Source organism: Triticum aestivum, chromosome 7D (genome assembly GCF_018294505.1).
Source record: "Triticum aestivum cultivar Chinese Spring chromosome 7D, IWGSC CS RefSeq v2.1, whole genome shotgun sequence".
In the NCBI taxonomy this organism is placed as follows: Eukaryota; Viridiplantae; Streptophyta; class Magnoliopsida; order Poales; family Poaceae; genus Triticum; species Triticum aestivum.
Genome location: NC_057814.1, coordinates 428,582,934 through 428,591,737, shown reverse-complemented (window position 1 = coordinate 428,591,737; position 8,804 = coordinate 428,582,934). Strand labels below are relative to the sequence as shown.

Sequence of the window (8,804 nt, the reverse complement as noted above, 5' to 3'; positions counted from 1 at the left end):
GATGACGACGACGACGCGCTACCGCCGCCACCAGTCCGCCATGGCGACGCCGGGTCCAGCAGGGGCGCCCGCGTCAAGGAGGAGAAGGCCGACGATGACGACGGCGGCGACGACGGCGACTACTCGGCGTTCAGCCAGTTTCTTTTTTAGATTAGTTATATATTTGCTATGTAATGAAAATCCGCGAACTGTATAATATATGCCCAAGTTTGCCGAAATTTAGTCGTGTTTAGCCGAACTTCGCCGAAATTTGCTATATATTTTTCTTTTTTGAACACGCCTGGGGGCGGCCCTGGGGCCGGCGGCTGGGGACCAACTCGCCCCCAGGCCGATATTTTGCGCCGGCTCACCCCCAGGCGGCGATTTTAGGCGCCCCCTGGGGGGCCAATGGCTGGAGATGCTCTTAGGGGTTTCCTACATGAGTTGCTACTGTTGTTTGTTTCAGATATTTAGTTTAAGATCTAAATTTCACCAATATATGTGTTTTGTTTATGTTCTCTGACGTGTTTAGATGAACCCAATCACTTATGTTTATATGGATGCTATGTTCTTTTACTTATGATATTTTTGAAAGCATTTCTGCGTAAGCAAAATGTGTAAGGGTCAGTATGCTGGAATAAACTCATATAGCTGGTTCATTTTTACCCTCTCTTTGCACATATGATTGGGACTAGCAAATTCACATATACAAATATGTTTCTAGAGCAAGGATGAGAAACACTATACACAACCACAAGGATGATTATTCAAGCGTTTCTAGGATGGTGGAACTTGAGCTCAAACTGCATTTCTGGCATATACTTGCTGAAACATACATAAGTATGTGTTATTTCTTATAGGTTTGCACCAGAATCAAGCATTAGTACAATTGGAATTGGAATGACGAAAACACTTGTCTGAGCACATCTGATCCTCATAATAGCAAGTTTGTAATAAATTCTGGAACTCTTCAGGAGGTTGAAGTCAACAAAGATAGCATGTTCGCATGTGTCAAATCACTTTTGTTGTACATAACTACCTTCAAAGATGAGCCTAGACGCACCGAGGTGCATAAGCTAGATATATGCGCACATGAACGCTTAGGAGGTTTGCCAATGGCACGCCCCAGCCACTAGTGCCCGGTGAATGGGTCGTGCAATGCTACCAGGCAATTATTCTATTTCCAATGCATACAATCAATGCTCTCAAGCATCTTGGGTCATCCTCTTTGCTTCACTGATTGCTAAAAGCCTATGTCATCGGCATTGGTGCTCAGAAATACCAAGCTTCATGAACTCTAACCACAACATTTGTGAACATTTTGGGCACTTTATGGTTGTATCTTCGGCCATTCGAAGATACCCATCTGCAATATTTGTAGGAGTGCCATATGCAGTCACCCTAAGTATGTCACAGTTACCTTCCGGAAAAAAACTACCACACCGGTGACATTAATCCTCCAGCTAAAAGAATGATTCATTAGATTTGTTCCATGTTATTGGCAATTCACAGAATAACCGTTTGGACATGCGGAGGCATCGCTGATAATCCCCAAGTATAGAGAACATAACAATCGAAAGCAAGCTCATTATATATTTACCGTTAAAACAAACTTGAGAAACACCATTTATTACACACACATGTATGGGAACATTTGTGTCAAACATTCTGTTGAGACGATATTATATGACCAAAAAATTGAACACAAGCACTGTTACAATTTGTACATTTAAAAACAATCTGTACATTTAAAAATTGAATACGATACAGTCAGGCCGGGTTGCATGAAAGCAATCAATAGTTGGCCATGGAGCACTTGAGCCTCACCTCCACGGGCATTCCCATGGGCGGAGGAACGTTTCCCATTTTCACCATGGCCTTGGCGAAGTCCCTCGTGAACGCCTCACCGTTGGCGCCGTACATCTCCACGAGATTGTCATGCAGGCCTCCACCGCCGTAGAGAGTCTGGTCAGAGGTGAGGAGACCGCGCCGCGCGATAAGGTTGCGGTAGTAAGCGTTGTCGAACCTCATCGGAGTCTGCACGTCAAACAGCGCCTTACCAGAAGGACCCTGGCACGACTGCTGCATGGTTTGTGCAAAGTATCGATCTCCTCATCGCGATCGGCGCCGTAGACGCGGTCGCTGTAGTGCATGCAGTTGGCCATCCCGACGGTGTGGGCACCGGAGAGCGCGGTCATGTCACGCGCGTCGAGGTTGAGCCTTGAAAACATGGTGATGAGCTCGCCGAGGTTGTTGTGCGGGCTCGGGAGGCCCTTCTTGGTGGACTCCGGGTTGGCGGCGAAGCGTGAGTCCTTGCGGCCGAAGGGCACACTCCAGGTGGGACCTCTGAGCAGGGCGACGGCGTCGCGGGACGCCAGGGCGATAACATCAGCGCAAGAGACGGTTGCCGGGCAGTCGTGCTCGAGCGCGGACTTGATGTCGTCGATGACGGTATAGCCGGTGAGGGAGGCGTTCGGCTCCACATCCTTCTCGCTGGGGGAGAAAGGAGTTGCGTCCAGGAGAACAGAAGCATCACATCCCTGTCACGCCATATATGGTTCGTAGCATTAGCAAATGGAACCATAGTCTCTACTCCTAATGTCTCAGTTGGTAGTCCGCGTTCCGGGTTTATTTTCATCCCACCTATCACGGTTTATTTTCGTCCTCCCTCCCACCTCCCACGTAGTTCCCTCCACGCCAAAAAAATCGAACCAACCAATGTTACGAGGGAGCGATGCCTCCAGGTACTCCCCTCCACGCCAAAAAAACGGACGAAAATAAACCGACGAAAGAAAACCAGCGAAAAAAAACCCGTCTTGGACTGGCAACGTGCGAACGAGCGAGCGACGGGCGAAGCCTCCAGGTGCCCTCGAGCGACACCACACCAGATCCCCTCGCCGTTGCCCTCGCCCTCGCAGCCGCCGCCGATCCCCTCCCCCATCTTCCTCCCTCAAATGCTAACCCGTCTCCGCACCGCGACCGCCACCGCCCGTCATGGCTGCCCCCGCCACCTCCCGCCGCGGCCGCCGCCCCAGCTCTAGCCATGGCCATCACGCCCAGATCCAGCCGCGGCCGCCGCCCCCACGTCCCACCGCGGCCGCTGCCCTGCGCGCCAACGACCCCTTCCCCCGCCGCCGCGCCACAGGTCCACTTCGCCATGAGCTCCAGCGCCGACCATCCCGCCGCTGCTCGTGATCCCCTCTTCCGTCAGCTCCACTTCACCGGAACCGTAAGTCCATATGAGTATGCGTAGCAGGTTCATCAGATCCTCCTGACATGTTCTTCCTTCTCCAAAAATATTTTCTTTTATGTTTAATTCTTCGTCATATGATCATTTCCTATTACCCCGGTGCCTTTCGCTTGAATTCTTGCTGATGTTGGCTGTAGCTTCAAACGGCTTCGCCTGCGTGCCTACGTAAATTTGTACTGAGCGATGCCATTTTGAAAGAAAAAAAAACTGAATAAACTACAACCCATCAGATGAGAAAAGGCTGATTCTGCCAATTCAAGTTGGATGTCTGGCTAGGTGTCTTGTGCAGACTTGACATAGGCTATGTTGGACACTAGCAAGTGTTCCCAATCACATCTTAAAGAAATTCAAGTTCGATGCAGGAAATGTTTGCTCTTTCAAAATCAATGTATTTGTGAGTACCAAGCTGAATAAGGTTTATTATGCATGCTGAATAAGGTACTGAAATGATCTGAATTTCAAACTCTGTTTTCTTTGCTTGCTTGGTAGTACAGTCTGCAGTACATAACACATCTCATTTCTTCTGTTATAGTTACATTTTTCAGAAGCTTGAGGTTCTAAGGGCTGCTTTATAAAAGCTTTGTACCAAATTTACTGAATTAGAAATAACAGTTGATAGAGCTGGTATGTTAATCTCATAGCCCTGACGTTGAACATTTTCTGCTTTTGTCCTGTATATGCACACTTACCTTCCTGCAACTGTATGTACATCCTCTGTAAGGAAATATAGGAGCGTTTAGAATACTAAAGTAGTGATCTAAATGCTCTTATATTTCTTTATAGAGGGATTATTAACTAGCCAATTGCTTTCATTTAATTATCATTATTCTGGAACATGTTGCTCACTTGATATTAAACATTTTAATTAGAATAAGCTATCCAAGGAGGTTTTATTAGGAAAATTTAGTTTATGTGACTTTTTTTATTTGAACAAGCATACGCATCTCCATTTTTCATTTTTAGTTTTTTATTTGTATAGTTGGAACATTAGTTTGATGTGAGTTTCAGCTACCTGCTTGTTATTGAAACTGCAAGAACTCGCTAGCTTTTGTCAAAAAAAATGGAATGTGATGGAAGTAAAAGAAGATAAGGTGTTTTTGTTGATCCTTGTGTTTGATTTTAGGGTGTGTGTGTGTGTGCCTAATCACTGTAAATAGTAAATACTCTACAGTTATGACAGCGAAATCCTTGTGAATATGGACAGATGGAGATGTATGAACGGGCAATTCTTGCAGTTAATTATTGTCAGTTTGCGATTTCAAAATACAATGACCCAGATGTCATCAGAAGATAGCAATTGAATACGGAGACTATTCTGATGAAGTTTTTTTTAATATATTTTTATAGTGTCTTGACTTTTGTTAACTACCGCATTTTAGGCTGTATGTGTATAGGAATACATACATGGCAAGAAGGGATTATACAATACCTAGGACCTGAGCAGGAATGCTTGATGAGATGCTTTATAATATTTTAGCACTATTTTTGGGCAGTCCTTGTGGTAGGAAAGTGATCCATTCTTCAAAAACTCATCTACTACTACTCACCTTGTATAATTTTTTATTCTGCTGCATATTTGGTTTTATCATAAAATGAATGGATTATTCTGAAATACAGTGTAACGCCCCCCCCCCTATCAAAGATTATTATTTGAGCATTTATTTATTATTATTCTTTTGCCTCTTGCTATTGCTTGCTAAAGGCACATGCATACACGAATCTTTCCTCGTGTCATTGTTTCTTCTGCAAGCACCTAGCAGTGTAATTTCATGAATCAAGTAAGATTCTGCTATTTGGCCCAAAGAATTATCTGATGATACATTTCCCCTTTCCTTGCTATAGTTCCTTTCAGTCAGCTAAACGTCAATATGTTGGATGATGTTGTGGAGAGGGCCACCGAGAGGGGGTTTGCATTGCCAAAGTCGAAGGTGGCCATTGCCTTGACCTGCCTGGACCTCTTGACCTTTAACAACGCTCAAACAGGATACACATGTTGGAGGAGGAGACCACAAGCTAATTGTAAGCATCAACTATTTGTTAGCTATCAATCTTGTCCTTTGAGCATATATACTTTATTTCTTAAACCATTATGCATGAGCTTTTTAGGATGATTTGGATGAGTGGATCAGAGGACGACATAAGCAGGTATTTCCATTTGATCATACCCAAAATGATAATGTATACACTAACTTAAGATGATGGCTCTTCTACTCTGCTAACATAACATGCATGTGCTTGTGTGGAGTGCCTACAAAATTAATAGCTCAAGTCTCTCAACACGCGGATGGATGATGTTGTGGAGAGGGCCACCGAGAGGGGGTTTGCATTGCCAAAGTTGAAGGTGGCCATCGCCTTGACCTGCCTGGACCTCCTGACCTTTCACAACGCTCAAACAGGAAACACATGTTGGAGGAGGAGACCACAAGCTAATTGTAAGCATAAACTATTTGTTAGCTATCAATCTCGTCCTTTGAGCATATATACTTTATTTCTTAAACCATTATGCATGAGCTTTGTAGGATGATTTGGATGAGTGGATCAGAGGACGACATGAGCAGGTATTTCCATTTGATCATACCCAAAATGATAATGTATACCCTAACTTAAGATGATGGCTCTTCTACTCTGCTAACATAACATCAATGTGCTTGTGTGGAGTGCGTGCAAAATTAATATCTCAAGTCTCTCAACACGCAGATGTGGAGAGGGTTCTCCTAGCGGTCATTGCAACTGTGATATGCATTTCCTTGCTCTCGGCTCTGATCAAGTTTGTAGCGTCTGGGATGCATATGAAAATCCACACGTGCGATTTGGTTGTTATATTTTTTCCACACTGGTTTCTAGAGATGTTCAAGTTATCTCATATACTATATCGAATTATAATGGATAAGTTAGTGTACATACTGATTTGAAGATCCTTTTGCTGTCATACACATATTACTGCAGGACCATAGCGGACCATTGCAATGCGGCAAATCAAATTTCAATACTCAACACTCTTCTATGTGGATTAGTAAGTTGTTTATCTACTTTCACTTTTAAATTGCTTGTTGAAGACACTTGATTCACTTTGTGAGTAACAGAAATAAATCATTTCCTGGAATCATACGCTATATTTTCTATGGGAATTCGTTGACACAGTTCCTTACAACACTGAGAATCTTCGAAATGGGCAAACCGCTCTATGTAATTCTATCATCCATTCTGATTTTGAGACAAGTATATCATTTATCTTTTTCCTTCTAGCAAGGTACCATATACATGTTTTGAAATTCTCCTTTGCCTTCCAGATCAACCAAATAGGCATCTTTTTAACAAATGGAGGGAATTCATTTGTCAATATAAATAGATTTGTCACAGGGGATCTTATCTTATTTCTTCAGTATAAGCAAATGAACAGTGCGATGAAGTTAACAGCTCTCTATCCTTATTCCTCTTATTCATTGTGTATTTCCCCGTTTTATACATGTAACAATGATGAACTTAGACTTGGTGTAAGGAGAGTCATTCTGTTTCCTTGAACAAAACAGCCCTCTATCCTTATTTATCCTAAAAGCTTTCAGACGATACTCACACCATATGATTCGTTGAAGCATAGAAGTATTTTTTTCACATCTGTTACAATCCAATATTTGTTAGTTAATCATATTCTTTATATCCGCAAGTAGTATAAAGTTGCCCCAAAATTGGTAATATGATTTTGGATTATACATTATATGCCGACAAGGAGATTAATGCTGCCCAATAAACTAGCAGTATGAAATAACCCTGCATATATTTGTTGATTTTTAATTTGAGCCTTTCAATTCAACTAAAAAATTTATTTGTACAATATTTACTGACTTTTACCTCTTGTTTTGCAGGCTATCTGGAATGATTGCATGTATTAATGAAGTAGTCCACGTTAGGTGGATTGGCTCAAAATGGAGAAGCATGATTGTATTAAGCATTTAAGATCTAAGCAATTTAGAATGTCAATGTCTTGGGGCTCCCTTGCAATATTTCAGAGAACTATATTTTTTCAGACATTTTATATTGCATCACGATGTTTGGGGGATCTGATTAGGTATTGTTTCTCTATATATCTATCCATCTCTCTATTTTAGTTGCTAATAGAATAATGAACAATTGATAGGACTAATCTTATAGACTTGTTTTCTCCTCAATCCGACTGTATTTTCCAAGTTTTGTGCTAAAACGGGAAAAAACATATGTTTTAAACTTGCGACAACATATTCTCTGTGCAAATTTTAGCCTTGTTGTTCACAATTGATACTGCCTGTGATTCACACTTATATTTGAGCTTAAAGTCTGAGTGTATACCGAATTAGGCTTTCCCTTCGATCGGTTTATGTCAGAGTTCACACTACAACACACATTTCCTTTTGAGTCTTCTGTGAGTTACTTTTGAACCGATACACCAAATCAGGCGTTACACCGCTCAAACAAACTAGAAGAAATTTGTCAATGGATTTATCACAATATTATAAAAATACAAATAAATGTATACACAATTTTTTAACAATAAATGTTATCAAAGATTGATGTATTTACCTCTCCCAAGATAGTAACATGTTCTAGAAGATGTGTTTTGTTGCAGTAGTACCTAAATGGTGAATTGCATGTTCTAGAATATAGGCTTTTGCATATTGCAATCAAGTTCTTTTTTTATGGAATTGAGTTTCTGGTTGTAACTTGTTCGAACATTTGTTTAAAGGGAACAAAATACTCCATGTGTTTGTCTTCAATTAATGGATAATAATAATACACTTGCTTTTGTGAGATGGTATCTTAAGCATAAATAATAAAGGCATTCAAGTGTTATTATCATTTGTAATGCAGAGCACAATAAAGAGTTCAATGTTTTTGTAGCCCCTTCTTTATTTTATGAATCAGATATGATAGGTCTTTCTATTATACGGTCGATTTTTTATCAAAATACATTGCAAGTGAATTTTTACAGGTGAAGGGGATTTTAAATCATTTTTGTGTGTTATTGGCTATCTTTTCTGTCCATATTAAATTTGACATGCAACCAGTACAAATTTTACGAAGCCCGTGGCAACGCACGGGCTGTCAACTAGTGTAGGTAAGAATATACATAGCAGTAGTAGAGATGCTTATATACGTTGATGAAGCAGTCGTGGAAGAAGAGGCGGAGGACGGCGGGCGCCATCCTTGGCTGGGCGGCGACGCTGCTCGCCATCACTGACCGCACGACGTGCTGCACGTTGGGGCACGTCTTCTCATAGTAACTCGCGGAGAGCTCGTCGCCATTGGCGGTGGCAGCCAGAGTGATGAAGAGGAGCAGCGCAAGTATAACCCAAGAAGCGCTCCCGGAGGACGCCATGCCTATAGGTTGGCTGGTGTTGAGAGCGATCGGTGCACAGCGCAGAAGCAAGCAAGAAGAGAGTGTGCGGAAGATGAATGGAAGCATAATCTTATATAGACTTCGACTTGTGTCGCCTTCTTCCTGCGCGCGTACAGTTGCATCCATGCTTCTAATTTACCCGCGTGTGCATGTGCGAACGCTCTGCAATGTTAATTAGCTCGAGTGACAAGGTCTCCGGTCTGT

At 42.3% G+C, this 8,804-nt stretch overlaps 1 long non-coding RNA gene and 1 pseudogene across 2 annotated transcripts; one reads left to right on the top strand and one right to left on the bottom strand.

Moving 5' to 3' along the window:
• Positions 1–1,773: 1,773 nt before the first annotated feature.
• On the bottom strand, positions 1,774–8,579 carry LOC123168715 (peroxidase P7-like; annotated as a pseudogene).
• LOC123168719 (uncharacterized) lies at positions 5,366–6,242 on the top strand. Of its 2 annotated transcripts, none has more exons than XR_006484479.1 (3): positions 5,366–5,661; positions 5,749–5,787; positions 6,176–6,242. It is a non-coding gene; the product is annotated as an uncharacterized lncRNA (long non-coding RNA). The 2 variants fall into 2 exon arrangements; XR_006484478.1 differs by having other exon boundaries at positions 5,927–6,232.
• Positions 8,580–8,804: the final 225 nt, after the last annotated feature.